The sequence below is a fragment of the Microcaecilia unicolor genome, chromosome 5 (assembly GCF_901765095.1).
Source record: "Microcaecilia unicolor chromosome 5, aMicUni1.1, whole genome shotgun sequence".
Classification (NCBI taxonomy): Eukaryota; Metazoa; Chordata; class Amphibia; order Gymnophiona; family Siphonopidae; genus Microcaecilia; species Microcaecilia unicolor.
The window spans coordinates 114,386,434-114,407,179 of record NC_044035.1 but is presented as its reverse complement, the minus strand read 5'-3'; the positions used below and the strand labels follow the sequence as shown (position 1 = coordinate 114,407,179).

The window sequence follows — 20,746 nt, the reverse complement described above, 5'->3', positions numbered from 1 at the left end:
GTGTCTAGTTGGTTATCTCCTCCCAAATACATCCATTCTTAGCATATCAGCAAATATATATTACCTTGGTAACGAGTTCACAATGTTCATATTAGTGAAAGAAAGAGAGAGAAGAAAGGGGGGAATAAAGTCCTTTGGCTTCTACAACATAGAGTCTATAAGTCAGAGTACCCCACATAGAGAGTTATGTAAGGATCTAGCATATTATACCTCTATACATTAACCCAAAGTTGATTCATCTGATATATTTAGTTGAAATTCATCATAGTCATCTAGTTTCAATATTGCAGTTCTCTAAATAACATGTCAATGATTCAAAAATTCATTTTCAGTCAGAAAGTTGGAACATCTATGTTGGGAACACCCTTCTGGTAAATCAAGGACATCTTCCCATGTACTTATATTCTCCATTCAAACCTGTAATCTCTTGTCTCGGAGTAGTGAACTACAAGCACAGAGAATGTTCCAGCTCCTCGGAGATGAAACCAAATATAACCACAGAGTACTTATTTAACTGTCCAACCTCCTAATGCAACATCATGGCTCCCCATCTCACCCACATGTTGGATTCCATGCCTGGGCAGTTCTCTGAAATTTGACACAGTTATTTCGTAGTTGGGGTCCAGCTCATATGCCAGGATCAAACTTCATTCCTTAACAATCGAAAATGCATAGAATTTGCATTTTGTGTCTCTATCCTGCTTATAATCGAACGAGAAAAACGCCCAAGTTCCGACCTAAATCGGGAGATGGACGTTTATCTCACAAAAACGAATAAAGCGGTATAATCGAAAGCCGATTTTTGGACGTTTTCAACTGCACTCCGTCGCGGATGCGGACAAAGTTGACGGGGGCGTGTCGGAGGCGTGGTGAAGGCGGAACTGGGGCGTGGTTATCACCCGAACAGAGATGGGCGCCTTTCGCCGATAATGGAAAATAAGTATGCGTTTGTAGGTAGAATTTAGGGCACTTTTCCTGGACCCTGTTTTTTCACGAATAAGGCCCCAAAAAGTGCCCTAAATGACCAGATTACCACCAGAGGGAGTCGGGGATGACCTCCCCTGACTCCCCCAGTGGTCACTAACCCCCTCCCACCACAAAAAAATTATGTTTCACAACTTTTTATTTTCACCCTCAAATGTCATACCCTCCTCCCAGGCAGCAGTATGCAGGTCCCTGGAGCAGTTGTTAGGGGGTGCAGTGGACGTCAGGCAGGTGGACCCAGGTCCATCCCCCCCTACCTGTTACAATTGTGCTGCTTAATGCTTAGTCGTCCAACCCCCCCAAACCCACTGTACCCACATGTAGGTGCCCCCCTTCACCCCTTAGGGCTATAGTAATGGTGTAGACTTGTGGGCAGTGGGTTTTGAGGGGGATTTGGGGGGCTCAACACACAAGGGAAGGGTACTATGCACCTGGGAGCTCTTTTACCTTTTTTTTTGTTTTTGTAAAAGTGCCCCCTAGGGTGCCCGGTTGGTGTCCTGGCATGTGAGGGAGACCAGTGCAGTACGAATCCTGGCCCCTCCCACGAACAAATGCCTTGGAGTTATTCATTTTTGAGCTGGGCGCTTTCATTTTCCATTATCGCTGAAAAACAAAAACGCCCAGCTCACACATTGTCGAATAAAACATGGACGTCTATTTTTTTGCGAAAATACGGTTCGGTCCGCCCCTTCACGGACCCGAACTCGGAGATAAACGCCCATGGAGATAGACGTTTTCGTTCGATTATGCCCCTCCATGTCATCTTTAAAGCCAAATTTATGGTCCTCCTCCGTGATGCAGAAAATATCAACATGTATTGAAAAAGAGAAACACAAGTATTATAAAAGTAGTAGGAGAGGAAAACAGACAACGAACAAAAAGTCCTCAGTCCCCAAAGACCCATCCTTCAGTCACAACCACCAAGCTCGCAGTGTTCGCTCTATTATTGTTCTGTCCGGTATAGGATTGGCTCAGTATATGTTAATCTCTTCAGGCCACTGCTTTCCGCGTGGGCAAGCCCTGGTGGTTCAGGAAAATACGAGCCACCTCTGGTGTGGTAAAAAAAGTATGTTTGCCATCTTTGAATACTTTTAGGCGCGCTAGATACAATAGGGCAAACTGTATATTCCGTTGATGTAATTCTGAGCTCATCTGTGAGTATGACTTCCTTAATAAACAGACCCGCAAGGAGAAATCCTGGAAACACAGTATGGTCTTGTTCTTATATGTTAGCGGACCTTTAAGCTCTTATTGCCCATATCTCCGTTTTGTGTACATAGTTTAACAGTTTGAGAATGACCACCCTGGGCTAAGTTTCAGGCTGCCTCCTAGGGCCCAGTCTATGTGCTCTTTCTATTCTTAGCGGGCCGGCGTCTGATTGCAGCTGTAGGGACCTGACTAACCAGATTTCTAGAAATCCTCTCAGCTCTGGCTCTAAGATGGATTCTAGCAGGCCCACTAGTCATAAATTCCCTCTTCGAGTTCTGTTTTCAATGTCATCTATCTTAGTACATAAGTATTGCCATACTGGGAAAAACCAAAGGTCCATCGAGCCCAGCATCCTGTTTCCAAAAGTTGCCGATCCAGGTCACAAATACCAGGCAAGATCCCAAAAATGTACAAAACATTTTATACTGCTTACCCCAGAAATAGTGGATTTTCCTCGTCCATTTAATAACGGTCTATGGACTTTTCCTTTAGGAAGCCGTCCAAACCTTTTTTAAACTCCGCTAAGCTAACCGCCTTTTACCACATTCTCTAGCAATGAATTCCAGACAATTACACGTTGAGTGAAGAAAAATTTTCTCCAATTCATTTTAAATTTACTACATTGTAGCTTCATCGCATGCCCCCTAGTCCTAGTATTTTTGGAAAGCGTAAACAGACGCTTCAGAGCTACCCGTTCAACTCCACTCATTATTTTATAGACCTCTATCATATCTCCCCTCAGCCGCCTTTTCTCCAAGCTGAAGAGCCCTAGCCGCTTTAGCCTTTCCTCATAGGGAAGTCGTCCCATCCCCTTTATCATTTTCGTCGACCTTCTCTGCACCTTTTCTAATTCCACTATATCTTTTTTGAGATGCAGCGACCAGAATTGAACACAATATTCGAGGTGCGGTCGCAGCACCATGAAGTGATACAAAGGCATTATGACATCCTCATTTTTGTTTTCCATTCCTTTCCTAATAATACCTAACATTCTATTTGCTTTCTTAGCTGCAGCAGCACACTGAGCAGAAGGTTTCAACGTATCATCAACGACAACACCTAGATTCCTTTCTTGGTCTGTGACTCCTAACATGGAACCTTGCATGACGTAGCTATAATTCGGGTTCCTCTTTCCCACATGCATCACTTTGCACTTGCTCACATTAAACGTCATCTGCCATTTAGACGCCCAGTCTCGTAAGGTCCTCTTGTAATTTTTCACAATCCTCCCGCGATTTGACGACTTTGAATAACTTTGTGTCATCAGCAAATTTAATTACCTCACTAGTGACTTCCATCTCTAGGTCATTTATAAATATGTTAAAAAGCAGCGGTCCCAGGACAGAGCCCTGGGGAACCCCACTAACTACCTTTCTCCATTGAGAATACTGACCATTTAACCCTTCTCTCTGTTTTCTATCTTTTAACCAGTTTTTAATCCACAATAGAACACTTCCTCCTATCCCATAACTCTCCAATTTCCTCTGGAGTCTTTCATGAGGTACTTATTCTCCAACTCTTCCACCTTCGATTGCAATGAAAGTTTTTCCTGTTTGTATTTGTTGTACACGGTCCTCCAAATCTGAAATTTTTGGCAGGAAGCTGCAAACTCTCCCTTCAGTGACTATCTTTCCATCCATCGCCTCCAGTTTATCAGTTACGCTCTGAAATTTTTTATCCAAAGAAGAATCTATGGCCTGAGTCACTTCTGACACTATTTCTGAGACCCAGGCCGAGCTTACCGAGATCAATCCGCCGCCCTCCGCCCTCTTGTGCGCCTCTGACACCCTCGGTTTTTCTCTGATTGTTTTCAGAGGGATTTTGATACCATGGGCGCTTTGTTTTCTGCCTGTAGTGACGCGCGTTGCCTACTCTCGACTCCCACCATTCTTGAGGTCTGTTCGCCCTGGTTTGTGCAGCAGTTGGTAAGTGGACCGGCTCGGGGCCTGGGAGCTCCTCTCACCTATGACCGCTCTTCAGTGCGACATCACGTGACCGGCCTTCAATATCTTTTTAAAGACAATTAGTGATACTTATTCTGATTTTTTTTTTTGGGGGGGGGGGGGGGTAATGTTCTGGATGAGTGTGTATTTTTCCTGTTGATAACGGAGTTCTTTTCTAATTTTGATTATTGTATTTTAGGATTGTAAACCGCCTAGACCTACTTTGCCAAGAGTAGGCAGTACAGAAAGTTTTATTAAACATTAAACTGTGGACTAGTAGCACATATTTATGCAGATATTCTTATTCTTTAAACTGTGGTCTCAGAGGCTATAAATTTTTCTCCTTTATAGGTCTACAATTGCTTCTTGGTTAAAATCTCATTGTTTAGTCCTTAATCCACAAAAAAACTACAGTGTGCTGGTTGCCAGGATATCTCTCAACTCAGGTAGATTTGGTCCCCCTTTCTTTTTTTTGGTATTATAAATTTGCAGTCTGTTAGGTACATAAAAGGAAAAAAGCAATAGAAAAAGACACGGAGATCAATTTAAAACTATAAAGCAGAATTACAGTCTACATCAAGAAAATCTAAAAAGGCCAAAACATAACATTACACAAAAAAATTATCCATGATGCTATAGGCAAAATATAAATCTATAGACCCTATCAAACCTGCACTTCAAAAATTAGTAAGAAAAACAAAATATATACAAAATGCATGAAACATTCACCTTCTCTACCAAACAAAATAATCCAAATGGACGAGATCCAGAAAAACTAAGAATTGTTCCCCAATGTTACCAGGCACTTAGAGGGTCTTTTAATAAATTTTAGTTAGAGTTATCTGCAGCAGGGACCATTTTATTTCTATGGGTCCTGCTGCAGATAACGCTAACTAAACTTTATTAAAAGACCCCCTTATAGTGAAATTTCAAAAGGAAAGTAGCTCCCACTGCCAAAACTCTAGGCTTTAGCTGAAGAAAGGTCTTACACTGTAATTGTATAGGCCTGACAACATCGAGAAACAGCAAAACTCTTTCTCCAAAGCAATTAAAGTTTTTCTTCAGAAAATAAGCCTTCAAAATTAGCATTTTCTGTGCCTCTGTCAGAAAAGAAACCAATAATGTGTTTCGCTTGGAAATATTTTCTTGTGATAACTCCAGGAATTTAGTTAAAGCTAAACTACCTGGAAAGTCTATGGTGGTTTATTCCCCTTCCTTATTTACTAACTTGGAACCCTTTGGAAAATAATATATCCTATTAATAATCACATTATCCAAGGTCATACCATCTTTGAAACACATTTTTAAAAGTTCCTTGGTTGACAGGAAATGGGTCACTAGGCATTTCAAAAAACACAAATTACAAGCTCTTGACAGATTGTTTAGATTTTCCATCTGAAGATACATAATTAAACTATCCTTGGAGCTTGCTGCAAGCGCGGATTGGCACACAGACATCTGTGCTTCTCCAATCATCTTTCTCAGGCAGATAAATCTGCCTTGCTGATCTAAAAAAAAACTTACTAGAAGTCTCCCCAGTACATTTATTAAAAGAAAACAAATTATTATTATTATTAGCATTTGTATAGCGCTACCAGACGCATGCAGCGCTGAACACCTGATACAAAGAGGAAGTCCCTGATCAAAAGAGCTTACAATCTAAGTAATACAGACAAACAAGACAGTTACAGGTGAGGGAAGTAATGGGTGAGAAGGGAGGAAGGGACAAGGGGAGGGCAATTGTGGCTAGGAGCTAAAAGCAGCAGTGAAAAGGTGGGTTTTCAGCATAGATTTGAAAACAGCGCAGTGATCTCTTGACTCTATTAATTGCAACCACTAAATCTCTTGCAGTTGTAAAGATGAGGAGGAAGATAATAAGACGACAGAAATGGAACTTTACAAATGAATGAAGGTTTATCACCCTCAGTTTGAGACAAAGGATTGGAAGTAGGAGCTCCATCCAGGGTTACTCCCAAGAAGCCAATTGAACTCTTCCATCCAGATGTGCAAACCTTGTCCCTTGATATGAAATTTTGTGGGGGTGGGGTTCAACCCCCTGAAGATAGGGAAGCCTCTGGGCTAGAAACAGTACTTACATGCATAGCTGTTATTTGCACTGCCATTACACACTGAACATGCCACTTCAGCAGTCCCATAATAAAAGGACACTTTCTTTTAACTGTTTCAGCCCTTCCACTTCCCCATGAAAAGGAACAGAGGGGCCTGCTCCTTGGTCCTCAGTTGCTGTGAATGGGTGGGACCTGCCCCTTTTGTCATGCCCCATCAGGCACGCATTGCGGGCCACAGCTCAGATACACTCTTATGGCCAGATTCTGTACTGGAACTACCTGGGATAGGGCATCCTCCTTGATGCCTGCAACAACAGCAGAGTCATAGCTGGATGGTTCCCAACTTGCAGGGCCATGCTGATGCGGTAAGCGAGGTAAGCGCTGCAGGGGGGTGCTTGCCTTCGAGGGGCGCCACTGCCCTGCCGTCCGTCTGCTCACTTGCAAAATCTTTCACCTGAACTTGTGATTCTCCTATCTCCGCTGCCCTCCCCTTTTCATGCAAAGGATTATTGAGGCAGGCACGCTCTTCAAGTTATGTGAGAATACAACCAGATTGCTATTTATGCTTCGGTTTGGGGCTAGCTCCTCAGTCAGGGTGAGTTTCAGAGCTTGAAACAGCATTCAAATTAAAGAGAACCTGAAATTTTAAAAGTGCTAAAAATAAGTTTTAAAAGTATTTGCCTTAAATCTAATTGCAGAATTCAGGTGCTGGGAGTCTGTACTTGGTTGTCATATGCTCAGATTTGTTTAAATCATATGCAAATTAGTCCGGTGTTTTTCACTAAACATTCCCATGAGTGTCTGTATGTTAATCTGCATTCAAATAGAGCTCTCTGATTGGATGATCAGCTTCTGTTAAGAAATCTGCCCGGGAAGTGAACAGAGTGAGAGCTGTCCTTTGCCAAGAGAGACATCCAGCTGTGACTTCCTGTGTTTGTTGACTGAAGTTATAAAAGAGTGCCTGATTGTGGTAAATGAGAAAATATAAGTGAAAAGAGATTGGTGGCGATTGAAGTTTCTCTAGTGAGAAAAGGATCTGAATATTTCAGGATTACTTGAAGTTTATGAAGAATAGAAAAGGGTGAATTTCAGTTTAAGAGTGTTTAAATCCTATAAGCTATATAAAGGCTAGGTAGATTTAAGTGACTGTAAGCAAGGAAACCTTAATATTTGATCTGAAATAAATATTTGATCTGAGATAGTTGATCAGAGATAAATGTTTGATCTGAATTATATCCTTTGGTGCAAAGGAGATTAGAATGCAATAGAGTATTTCTTTCTGTTTACCAGTACAGTCAAATAATTCCATTCCACTTAAATAATTTTTTGTTATATATATGAGGGAGTAGTATCTGGATTTATTGTAAATCAAATTGATTCCATTCACAGGAATTCATATTCACCTTCATGCATTCATCCGATATTATCTTTTAAGGATGAAGTTTTATTTTATGTTCACTCTCTCTTGTGAGCTGAGCACAGTTAGTTTCCTCGGCTGGCACGACTACATATTAGAGGTATTTTGATACTGTGTGAAGTTTTACCACAGACGGGTGACATATATAAAACATTCTCCTTGGATAGGATGTGATATGTGAAAATACATTTTGCTTTAATGAAATTGCTAAACTTTAGAGTCAGAGACTTATTAATGAGGGATACATACAGTGCTATTTTTTCCTGAGGTCCGGCTTACTTGCCTGCTCCCTTCTATTCCTGCTCTGCTGGACGGGGGAGGGGGCGCCAACCGATAGTCTGCAGGGGGGCACCAGAGACCCTAGGCACGGCCCTGCCAACTTGCAGCGGCTGGGACGCACTGTTATGGCCAGATGGAAGGGCCTCCATTCTGGAACTCCCTGGGATGGGGTATCCTCCTCAATACCTGCAGCAACAGTGGTGTCACAGCCGGACGGTTCCCAATTTGGTCTTATTTAATATCCAAATCACTCCGGTGGTGTCTTGTCAGTATTGGGGAGTTGAGATTGATTTGCAACTCTTTTTTTTAGTGCATGTGTCTTCAGTATGAAAAACTGGCGTCTATGTGTTACGTCAACATTGTCTAGTCTGTGATTATTTTGATGAAAGTACATTTCACTCACTATTGCAAGCTCTGCTTATTTCACATATTAATTACTGTAATATTGTATATCTAGGAACATCATGAAGTAACCTAAGATGTTTACAGACTCTTCAGAATATGGCTATGCATTTACTTTGCAAAGCATAAAAATTTGATCATGTTTTTCCACTATTAAAAAAAGTTCCCTTGGTTGCTAATACATTATAGGACACTGTTTAAACTTATCTTATTTTCAGGGGTTTTCAGATGGAAATCCCATATTATTTGCCCAATACAATTCCCTATACTTCAGGCAGAGCTCTTTGGCCTTTAAATGACCAAACAGTGTTTCCTGGTCTCAGACTAGCCAAGCTGGAGTCAACCAGACATTATGCTTTCTTTTTTATGGCAGCACTGTTTCAATTGAACAATCTTTCAAGTCAGATTTGAGAATTATCTTTTTCTTAACTCAGCTTAAGGCTTTATTTTTCAAACAGGCTTTTGAGACATCAGTTTAGGCACTGGGAGCTGGTCCTGTTAATCCAATCTGACACAGTTGCATGAGTCAATGGTTGAGGTCCTATATTTTATTGGTATTTGCTTTCATGTATTATTTGATTGTACAGTGCTTTGGCCTATATTTTCAGTAGCAAATATGAATAAACAAAATTAATAATTTGTGCTTCCATAGCAACCATCTTCCAAATAGGATTTTAATGAACACAAACTCTCAATGCATTGCAAACTCATGTAAACCTCTGGAAGAAAAGTGAAGGGGGGACATTCCTGAATTCTGTACTGCAGGAACGTTTTCCAAATACAGAAGAAAAAGTAACGTCTTACTGACCCATTACAGTTGCAGGAACACATTTAAATGATATGAGTGTTTTGCCAAAGATCACAAAGAGCCAGTGATAACTATTTTGAATTCATATCATAAGAATTCTGTGCTCTTAAAGTGTAAGACATTTGTCTATCCCAGTGAATGCCCTTCTTTGTTTGACCAGACCATAGTACTTGCCTACACACAAGATTAGAATGAGGTCAAGTAGACAGAAACAGATCACGAGCCTCCAGGTAGATAAAGAATAATAATTTTCTCAGAAACAAACCATAAGATATAGTTTATCGAAACATAGATGAACAGAAAAATTGGCCACTTAGAAATTTGACCGAGTAAACTGACTTAGAGAATCTTGGTATATAAAAAACCAAAGAGACACTAATAAAAAGTTCTGTTTTTTACATAATCAAACTCTGTCAGGCTTTCAAGGCAAGAACTGGGTTCGTGAGCCCTTGGGCCACTGCTGAGGAGCAGCAGCGGCAGGCAAAACCACCCCACACAGGGATAAGACAGAACTCTGACAGGGACAGCTAGACTTCACCTGCACTTGACCACCGTTCCTCAGGAGTTGAGCCCCTGGGTGCAGGTGGCCATCAGGACTTACCGGACAGGGCAGGAACTGGATACCCACTAGGCAGGAAGGAGACAGGCCAACAGGGTCAGGAACTGAAAGCTGCAGAGCAGCCACTAAAACAGGGAACAAATACTGACAGACAAGAGACAAGACTGAAAGCTTCAGAGCAGCCACTAAAACAGGGAACAGAGACAACCAAGAACTAGACAGAGAAATACAAACAAGAAACAAGACTGGGAACAAGCAATACAGTACAAGATACAGTAAACTACACAAAGACTATACTAGAAACAGGCAAGAATCTCAGACAAACTGGACCAGGCAGAAGTGCACAGCGCACACCAGCATACCAGGGACCTTAGGTGATGCAAAGGCAAACACATAAGTTTCCAAATGGCTAATAAGCCCAGCAGCAGCAATCACAAGGCAGCTACGGATGCTGTGCAGGCACAAACAAGAAAGACAAGTCTGGCAGCCTGGAAGATCCGGACCGGACTAAGTTAAAGCCTGGAACGGGTAGGGACAGCAAGACAGTCTCTGGCAGCCACCGGTTCTGGCCACCAGAGGGCGAGGGGAGCACAAACCAAGACACTGGCAGAAAGCATACTGTGTAGTGGAGAAATCAGAGCCATGCGGGAAGCAGCCAGCACACAGAGACAGAGATACCTCAGAAAGACCACACAGAAGCCAGCTTAGAAGCTGCCAGAAATAAGGTAAGCCTGAGAGGGGTCACGACCACAGACGTGACAAACTCTTACTTTTGATACTTCATTTGTATTTACAATAATGAAGTGTGTACTGCAAGGAAAAAAATTTTTCCTTGCAATACACACTTCACTTTCTGCCTTGATGCATAGTCCTCAGTATGTGTAAAATAAATTCAGAAAAAATTAACATTTCTCCTAATTTCTATGCCATTTAAGAATCTTCACTATCCCAGATATATTTTTAAGACAAATTCATTAACCAATAATGTAAATTGTTTAGGAATGGACAATGTTGACTAGTATATTATGTGAAACTAACAGAAAATGAACTCACAAAGTAAAACTAAATTACCATTGGCACTTTCCCACTAGTCTGCACTGGAGACTTAAGCAATGCCTCAATGTGAAGAGTTTCAAGTTTTAAGTTTCTTCAGCATCTGTTACCCTGTCCAATTAGGAGAATCTTTACATTGGCTTACAAAGTTCTACAACAGCAGTAGAAAATGGATAAAGTCAGTGCTTTTTTTGTGCCGGTACGCAACGGTACGGCGTACCGACACCTTTTTTTTTGCTCCCCCCCGCCCCGTGAGTCCATGTCCCGCACGCAGTGCCAGCCCCCATTTCCGGCCGCTGCTGCTTCTCCTGTTGAGCAGCAGCGGCCGCTACACAAAGAAAAAGATTTTTTTAAAAACTTCAAACCTGGCTGAAACGCGGCATCCCGGCACTGTAGACAGCCATTAGGCATTGGCTGTTGCCCCGCAGCCGCTCCTCCTCTTGTCTCTATGTCACTGCGCTCCTCCGGGGTCTTCCTCCAGGGGCAGTGACGTAGAGGCAAGAGGAGGAGCGGCTGCGGGGCAACAGCCAATGCCTAATGGCTGTCTACAGTGCTGGGGTGCCGCGTTTCAGCCAGGTTTCAAATTGTTTTTTTAAATCTTCTTTTTCTTTGTGCAGCGGCCGCTGCTGCTCAACAGGAGAAGCAGCAGCGGTCAGAAATAGGGGCTGGTGCCGCGTGCGTCGCGACTTCGCGCCGTTCGCGGGAAACGTGGCAGGGAGAGGGAAACCAACAGAGGGAAGGATTGGGGAGAGAGAGAAAGAGGGAAACCAACAGAGGGAAGGATTGGGGAGAGAGAGAAAGAGGGAAAACAACAGAGGAAAGGATTGGGGAGAGAGAGAAAGAGGGAAACCAACAGAGGGAAGGATTGGGGAGAGAGAGAAAGAGGGAAACCAACAGAGGGAAGGATTGGGGAGAGAGAGAAAGAGGGAAACCAACAGAGGGAAGGATTGGGGAGAGAGAGAAAGAGGGAAACCAACAGAGGGAAGGATTGGGGAAAGAGAGAAAGAGGGAAACCAACAGAGGGAAGGATTGGGGAGAGAGAGAAAGAGGGAAACCAACAGAGGGAAGGATTGGGGAGAGAGAGAAAGAGGGAAACCAACAGAGGGAAGGATTGGGAAGAGAGAGAAAGAGGGAAACCAACAGAGGGAAGGATTGGGGAGAGAGAGAAAGAGGGAAACCAACAGAGGGAAGGATTGGGGAAAGAGAGAAAGAGGGAAAACAACAGAGGGAAGGATTGGGGAGAGAGAGAAAGAGGGAAAACAACAGAGGGAAGGATTGGGGAGAGAGAGAAAGAGGGAAAACAACAGGGGGAAGGATTGGGGAGAGAGAGAAAGAGGGAAAACAACAGGGAAGGATGGGGGAGAGAGAGGGAAAAACAGATGGAAGGATGGGGAGAGAGAGGGAAAAACAGATGGAAGGATTGGGGAGAGAGGGGAAAACAGATGGAAGGATGGGGAGAGAGAGAGGGGGAAAACAACAGGGAAGGATTGGGGAGAGAGAGGGGAAAACAGATGGAAGGATGGGGAGAGAGGGAAAAACAGATGGAAGGATGGGGAGAGAGGGAGAAAAACAGATGGAAGGATTGGGGAAAGAGAGGGAAAAACAGATGGAAGGATGGGGAGAGAGAGGGGGAAAACAGATGGAAGGATGGGGAGAGAGAGGGGGAAAACAGATGGAAGGATGGGGAGAGAGAGAGGGAAGACGCTGGATGGAAGAATGCAGAAAGAAATAGGGGAGACAAAGCAGAGCTGCTGGATGGAAAAGGGGAATAGAGAAAGACTGGAGAATAAGAGGGAGGGGCATGGGGAGAACAAGGGTGAGGAAAAGATGAAAAGCCACAGGTAGATGAAGGAAATTAAAGAATGGATAGTAAGAATGAATTAAATCTGGACAGAGAGAGAGCCTGAAAAATATTGAAGAAAGCAATGAAAAAGGAGACAAAAATGACAAATGGCACAGAAGAGTTAAGCGAAAACAAAGGAAAGGAGAATCACAGACTGGGACCAATATGGAAAGAAAAACAGTCACCAGACAAAGGTAGAAAAAAATCATTTTATTTTCATTTTAGTGTTTGTAATATGTCCAATTTGAGAATTTACATTGGCTGTCTTATTTTGCACTGGGTATACTGGAGCTGTAAGAGCTTACAGAGATTATTTATAATGAAAAAAAATTACGTTATTTTTTTCTCCTATAGTACTGTAATATTTTCAGTGATGTCTGTTTATATGCGCCATGGCTGGTATAGGGGGTGTGGTTAATGTGGGTGTGGCTATCATAGGGGTGGAGCCATCTGTGGTGGCCCCGCCCATAATGAATACCGGCACCTTTTTTTCTACAAAAAAGCACTGGATAAAGTATAATATATATAGATTGGAGCTAGAACTATAATCATTTGATAGGAATGCTATAGTAAGATGGCAGAAGGCGGGGCTACGTATTGGATACTCAAGCTAGCCACGCATAAGAACAACAGAGGAGGAAATTAAATTGAGCTATGGAAAACTACATCAAAGTATAAGATTTAGCCTACAAAAGGAGTTTCCTGGATTGAAATCATTACTTTTAAAAAAGCAGTTTTTGCTAAAGACAAAAGCTACTGTATAAACATTTTGTAAAACAATGAGCTAGGTTTTAACTTCAAATCAACTATAGAAGATTTTTACCTTTTATGCATATAATTGGGGCAGGCTGATGTTCAGAAAACTATCACTTATCCTGGAAGTCAGCAACAAGAAATGGATCTAGTCTTTAGGTTCCTGCTACATAATTGTGACCTGGATTGGCCACTGTTACAGAAAAGAGGCTGGGACCTTTGGTCTGATCCAGTAGGGCAAACCTTTTGCTCTCATATATAATTCACGATGAGTATGCTCTTACATTTTTGGATGATACAAACTGAATACTTTCTAACCCTTTATTGATGCAATAGTACCCTTCCTTGCTGTCCCATATTGTATATATAAACTCTCTAATGTTTTAAGTTCTGCTTTTCTAGAATACAATAGTATGATTGTTCAGTTAGTATATTTACACACACGCAATTAAAAACATGGTGAAATATTTCATCTAAACTAACCAATATGCTTGGGAATAGGTTTTCAGAGTTATACCACATCATCAGGTCAGTGCCAAATGAATCCGTAAGATTTCACAGACCACTGAAGTTTAAGCAATACCACTCTTTAATTCATCCCAGTTTTCCGAAGTCCAATAGATTACAGAATCGGAGGCAGCATGGTTTCACCAGAGGTAGGACTTATCAAATGAATCTGATTAATTTCTTTGTATGGGTGATAGAGAATTGGATCAGAGGTGAGCACTAGCTGTGGTGTACTTAGATATCAGAAAACCCTCTAATAATGTTCTTCATATATGACTTATGAAGAGAAAACCCTGGGTATGGGCCCTAAAGTGATTCACTGGGCTAAAAACTGGTTAAATGGTACGTAACAAAGGGCAACGGTAAATGAGGTTCACTCTAAGAACAAGGGCATTTACTAGTTGTGTGTCACAAGGATTGGTCCCTGTCAGCAATATTGAGGAAGAGTTTTTTGGTAAAGTTTGCCTCTGTGGATGATACCACACTCTGCAATAGGATGGAAACATTGGACGTAATGGATAGCATGAGGAGAGATCTAGCAAACCTAGAGAAAATTTGGTATCTAAGATTTAATGCTAAAAAAATACAGGGTTATGTATTTGGGCTAAAAGACCCAAAGGAGTGGTACAGTATAGGACGTGATGCACTTTTGTACAGTGTTCCATCTAACATTGGTGTTTATGTACACCCACACAGATCATGAACCCTATGCCTACAGCAAAACGTAGAGCACACAAGAAATATAATACTGAAACATTTTCATTAATTGTTAAAAAGCAGCACAGAGAAACTGAACTATTTGCATCTGCTTCATCTTAGCACTGGATAGCATTATAATACTAATCAGATTGTTAAATTTAATAATGATAAGTGTCACCAGAAATGTTTCCTCTAAGCTACATGATTGTTTCCAAAACGTCCTGATGTGAGGAGATATTTGGGGGGAAGGGATGCTATTACAACTATACAGTTCTAAATTAACTTTCCATCACAAATCTTAAATGCCTTCCCTCTTTGTGTCTGTAATTCATTAAGTGGCCCTTCTACTAAGCTTAAGTAAGCACTAACGTGTGGTTTAAAATCACTTGCCATGGGTTGTGTTGAGGTGTCCTGCAGTAGTTTCAGCATGTGCTAAAAAATGTTTACTATTTAGTGCTGGGGGCGAGTTCATTTTGTGCAATACATACACACTTAACACTAAATGCAAGTTATGATGGAGTAGAAATTGGGATTTAGTAGGAAGTGATGTGTGTAAGATTTGGGGGAGGCACATGTGAGCAAATACTCACACTGCAAATTGAAGAGGTCTTTTACAAAGGAACGCTAGCATTTTTAGCACACGCTAAATGTAGATGATCATAGAAATATATGGGCGTCTAGCATTTAGCACACACTTATTTTTAATGAGCATTAAAAACACTCATGCAGCTTTGTAAACGGGGCCCTATATTAGCTAATTTATGGCATTACATTTTCCTTTTTTGTCATAACTGATGTAATATGGGTATGTACACTTTGCTGTGATCATCATTTGGATTATTATTGCCTATGTTGTAAAGTTTATTTAAAAAAAAACCCACAAAGTTTTAAAAAAGTGACTTTTCAGCTCTTGGAGTAAGGGTAGAGCAGGTGGTGTTTTCTAACCTATCAGCTGAGGATAAATACAGAGGCAGAGAAAATCACATTCTGAAAATAAACATTTCACTTTGTAGATGGTGTAAAATGAGAGCATTATATTTCCTGGATCATGGGGTGATTATTCAAAGGCTACTGAACTGAGATGGTGTCCATCTATTAAAGGAGACAAAAGTCTCTTGGAACAAGCTGTTTAACCTGCTGAAGGAGGGGCACATTAAACAGGATCAATGGTGTCAGGTAGACTAAGCCCTCAAGTAAAATAAAGAAAATATTAAACCCCATGTACAGAAATGGGAAAAAGAATAATATCTGGAAAGCTATGTATAATAATGCCCACAAAAATGGAAAAGGTCATGATCTAACAGTGGTTTTTAGACTGTAAGCTCCTTGAGCAGGGACTGTCCTTCCATGTTAAATTGTACAGCGCTGCGTAACCCTAGTAGCGCTTTAGAAATGTTAAGTAGTAGTAGTAGTAGTAGCAATTAAGCAGCACTACTATAAATATTGTGTTCCTAAGGCTTTAAAGACCTGGCTTTTTAAATTAAGTTTTGGTAATATGGCTATTTAACTGTGTTAAGTAATTACAGGAGATGCATTTAAAGTTTTTGATATTGCTTTTTATTATTGTGTTTTACTATGATGATGTTGTGTTGTAATTGTATATTTTTGATGCGTTATATTTGTAAAGCACTTTAAAACTATAGTACTAAGTGGTATGACAAGCAAATAAATCAAATTGATTCATATAGCAGATATGATACTCACAATTTCAGCACAATACAAATGAACCACCTTTAATAGACAACCATTAGAACATTTCAATAACAGATATGATGCCAACATTGTTCATACATACAATGAAACATCTTAACAGATGCCAAAAGGGCAAGTACAATTGAGATATATAATGGGAAGGGGGATGGAATCTGATATACCACCTTTCTATGGTTACAATCAAAGCGGTTTACATATTATATTCAGATACTTATTTTGTACCTGGGGCAATGGAGAGTTAAGTGACTTGCCCAGAGTCACAGAGCGCTGCAGCGGGCACTGAACTTGGCTCCCCAGATTCTCAGGCTGCTGCACTAACCATTAGTTTTGAGCTGGTGGAGCCAAGGTATTACTTTTTAACACTTGGCGGGGGGGGGGGGGGGGGGGGGGGGTAATAAAAGCACACACACACACAAGGAGTGATACATATTGCACATACTGCAGCAGGACATGTTTACCAATTCCTACCCTAGCTTAGATGTGCACTTTTCTTTAAATTAGTCACCTTATTTTCTAACTCCTCACTCTCTTACCTATGTATATATTCCATCTTTGCTTATACCCTACACTGTCTATTAAAATGTTCTATTACGTGTAGTGTTTACATTGTAAGTAGTATACTATCAGGTGCATTTTCAAAAGAGAAGGGCGCACATCTTCTGAGACAAATTTGGAGATGGGCGTCCTTCTCTCAGGGTCGCCCAAATCGGCATAATCGAAAGCCGATTTTGGGTGCCCTCAACTACAGTCCGTTGCGGGGATGACCAAAGTTCACGGGGGTATGTCGAAGGCATAGCGAAGGCAGGATTGGGGCGTGCTTAAGAGATGGGCATCCTCGGCCGATAATAGAAAAAAGAAGGGCGTCCCTGACGAGCATTTGGTCAACCTTACTTGGTCCATTTTTTTCACGGCCAAGCCTCAAAAAGGTGCCCGAACTGACCAGATTACCACTGGAGGGAATCGGGGATGACCGACCCCTTACTCCCCCAGTGGTCACCAATAACCTTCCCTACAATAACCTTGCCAGCCTCAAATGTCATACCCAGCTCCATGACAGCAGTATGCAGGTCCCTGGAGCAGTTTTAGTGGGTGCAGTGCACTTCAGGCAGGCGGACCCAGGCCCTTCCCCCTCCCACCTGTTACACTTGTGCTGCTAAATGTGAGCCCTTCAAAACCCACCACAAACTCACTGTACCGACATCTAGGTGCCCCCCTTCACCCCTTAGGGCTATGGTAGTGGTTTACAGTTCAGTTGTGGGGAGTGCGGTTGGGGGGCTCAGCACCGAAGGTAAGGGAGTTATGCACCTGGGAGCAATTTGTGAAGTCCACTACAGTGCCTCCTAGGGTGCTCAGTTGGTGTCCTGGCATGTGAGGGGGATCAGTGCACTACGAATGCCGTCTCCTACCACAACCAAATGGCTTGGATTTGGTCGTTTTTGAGAAAGGCGTCCCTGGTTTCCATTATCGCCGAAGACAACCATCTCTAAGGTTGACCATCTCAACATTTAGGTCGACCATCTCTAAGGTCGACCTAAATGTTGAGATTTGGGCATTCCCGACCATATTAATGAAATGAAAGATGGATGCCCATCTTGTTTCGATAATAGCGGTTTCCCCGCCCCTTCACGGGGCCGTCCTGCGGGGACGCTCTCAGGAAAACTTGGGCGCCCCGTTCGATTATGCCCCTCCACGCCACACTTATTATTTGAATATGTTTACTGCTGTAATTGTCTACTGCTTATGTTTGATTTATTCTTACTGTACACTGCCTTGAATGAATTCGTTCAAAATGGTGAAAAATAAATCCTAATAAATAAATAAATGAATAAAATAAATAAATGTGTGGGCCCTCACAGAAATTCACCTCAACCACATTCTTAATCCAGCAGAAAATGCCTTAACATGTCCTAGATTACAAGAGAGCCCTTGGGTTTTATCTTAAATGGATGCAAATCTACAGTAAATCTACATAGCTTTTGATTTCCCATATTGCAAACCAATTGAGAATTATTTTTTTTAAAAGCCATTTCTAACTGGTTAACAAAATGAATGCAGCGTGCTATCTGCAGGCTGGATTACCTTCTAAGACAAAGTCCATCAAATCATGCCACTGTATATAGCCCATTTAAGAGGATCTTTACAAACAAGATATGTGCAGAGCTGCCACTTGAGCCTCATTACATACTCTCATATCACCTTATCTAGATAAGGCATCTAGGGGAGAAACTGGTATAAGACAATTATTAAGGAATCTTGTGTGCTTAGGAGCATCAGCTCTCCCAAGACTTCAAAATAACTAATGAACTAAGTTGCTCCAAGTCTGGAAAAATAGTGTTGTCCACATGAAGAAGTCCTAATCTCTATGGACTAATTTTCCCAATAAAAGCTTGTGCTTCTACAACCTTAAACTTGGGAGAACCCAGTTGTGTGGCCAATTCATCCTGCTTGTCAGTTATGAAAGAAATATTTGCTAGTAACAGGTGCTCACTATACACAGCAAGATAAATCAGACCTACAATCCCTCTTACATTGTTAAGAATCTATGCTATGCTTTATACTAAGATACCACTGTAGGGACCTGATCCCCCACACTGTTGCCATTTAAAATATGACTCTCTAGCTCAGAATCTACTCATTCTCTTAACTTTAATACTTTCAGTAACACCTAGTTTTCAGCCTCTTTGAATACTGAACTAAGAGGCAGATGCAGCAACCAAACGTAAAAAAATCTAAATCGTTAAAGTCCCTAACGATTTTAAAATAACGAAGAATGCACCAAAAAAAAAAAGTCACACATGCTGAGATCGGTACTGAAACGTAGAATGTATCAAAGAATCACAATACACATCATTAATCGGCCCCCAAATCATGCGCAGAGCAGCCAAGCGTTATGTTAGCTGCTCTGCGCATGCCACAAACAGTCAAAACACAGTCAAAACACAAGCACATGGCTCCCAAATCAAAACAAAAATAAATAAAGGGTCGGGAGGGGGCAAAGGTGCTCGTCAGGAGCGTCCTGTATGGCCATCCTTGCCCCCCCCCCACCCGAGGTCGCCGTTCCCCCCTGCCCCACTTCCCCCTGCATTCTAAATTAAAAAGCAAACGTACCTTTAGCAGCCCCGGCCCCCCTCCCTTCCTCACTACTCTGTCTCCCCTCAGCTCTGCCTCCCGACATCCTCCGCCCTGTGCCCCGCCCCCTCTTGGGGTCGTCACCGCCATTCCCCTCCTCCATCGGGCCCCCCTCCCTCTTACCGGGCCCGTGCAGCGCCTCTCTCCTCTGTCCGAAGGCGCTGCACGGGCAAGAAGAAAGCCGATGCCTGCCTTCGCCCAGCTTCTGTCGCGCGTCTCTCTCCTCCTGGGCCCGCCCCTGTCTGACGTCGGTAACCTACGTAGGAGGAGGGGAATGGCGGCGACGACCCCAAGAGGGTATGTTTTGCATTTCTTGGGTTTGTATTTGCAGAAATCTGTTCTGACAGAGTTGTCACGTTTTTCTTTGAAAGAGAATGATGCTCTAGAAGGTAGTCTTTACCTCCTAGTAGGTGTATCTCCCAGGCTTTTAAGCTAGGGCGTGGGATCAAGCTTAAATAAGCTTACCCACTGCGACTGATGGATGCAGGACAGGAAAGCGTTTCTGAAAAGTGCTGGCTTGTATCCAAGGAAGAGTCTGTCTCCAGTTTCAGCCTACTATGGCTTTTATCTTCTGTTTTCTTTAGCCCAACGGTTTCAAGCCCTCTGTACCTCTTACTGACGTCCTTTGGACCAATCACAGCGCTTTTAGCTCTGCTAATGTGCTGGGATTGGCTCAAAGTTTGTTTATTTTTTCACTTAATGATTTTTCCTGGCACAGAGCTGTCCTAACGAGAGGTCCAGACCTCTCGTTAGATTTCCTGCCTTTTTCCTGCGTAAAGGCAATCGGAAAAGGTTTGTGCATCTCGTTTCAATGGGGTTTTTACACTAATTGCTCATCTCCATTCCGTTTTTGTTAGCTGCTAGCTTCCTCGGTAAAAGCCCTTTGATGCATGCAATGGATCAAATTTTCCTCGTTGGAGGGTCATTAAAGGCTCATTTAGCTTTAGTGCATCTGCCTCTAATAGTACTCAGTCTTTTGCTGGCTACAAGCACCTGACAATCTTTCACAAAGGAGGTGAAACAGACTTGCCTCAGTGGCGTGATTAAACAGTACTTACATCTGAAAAATTTACAGGGGATTCACATTTGGAACTGGAATACTTAAAGAAAAATGTCCACTACTGTTATGCTGGGATCTGGGCAGCTGTGCTCTATTGAAGCAGCAGATTTTTCTTTCCAAACACTTCACTAGAGGAAAAAATGGCCAAAACTGGACCCACAGAAGTCCTTCACCCCACAGCTAAAAACTTACTGGACGATATATAAAGAAAGGAGAAAACCTTCTGCATTACAGTAAAAATCTGTGGAAGAGAGATCTGATCTTGTCATATACTACACACAAACTAAGTGGGAACAGTATACTTTATTATACAAAATAA

At 42.1% G+C, this 20,746-nt stretch overlaps 1 protein-coding gene across 6 annotated transcripts in view; it reads right to left on the bottom strand.

The window, feature by feature from the left end:
• KAT6B (lysine acetyltransferase 6B) overlaps nucleotides 1–20,746 on the bottom strand; it is a 364,617-nt gene that overhangs the window by 159,210 nt on the left and 184,661 nt on the right. The window lies entirely within an intron of this gene.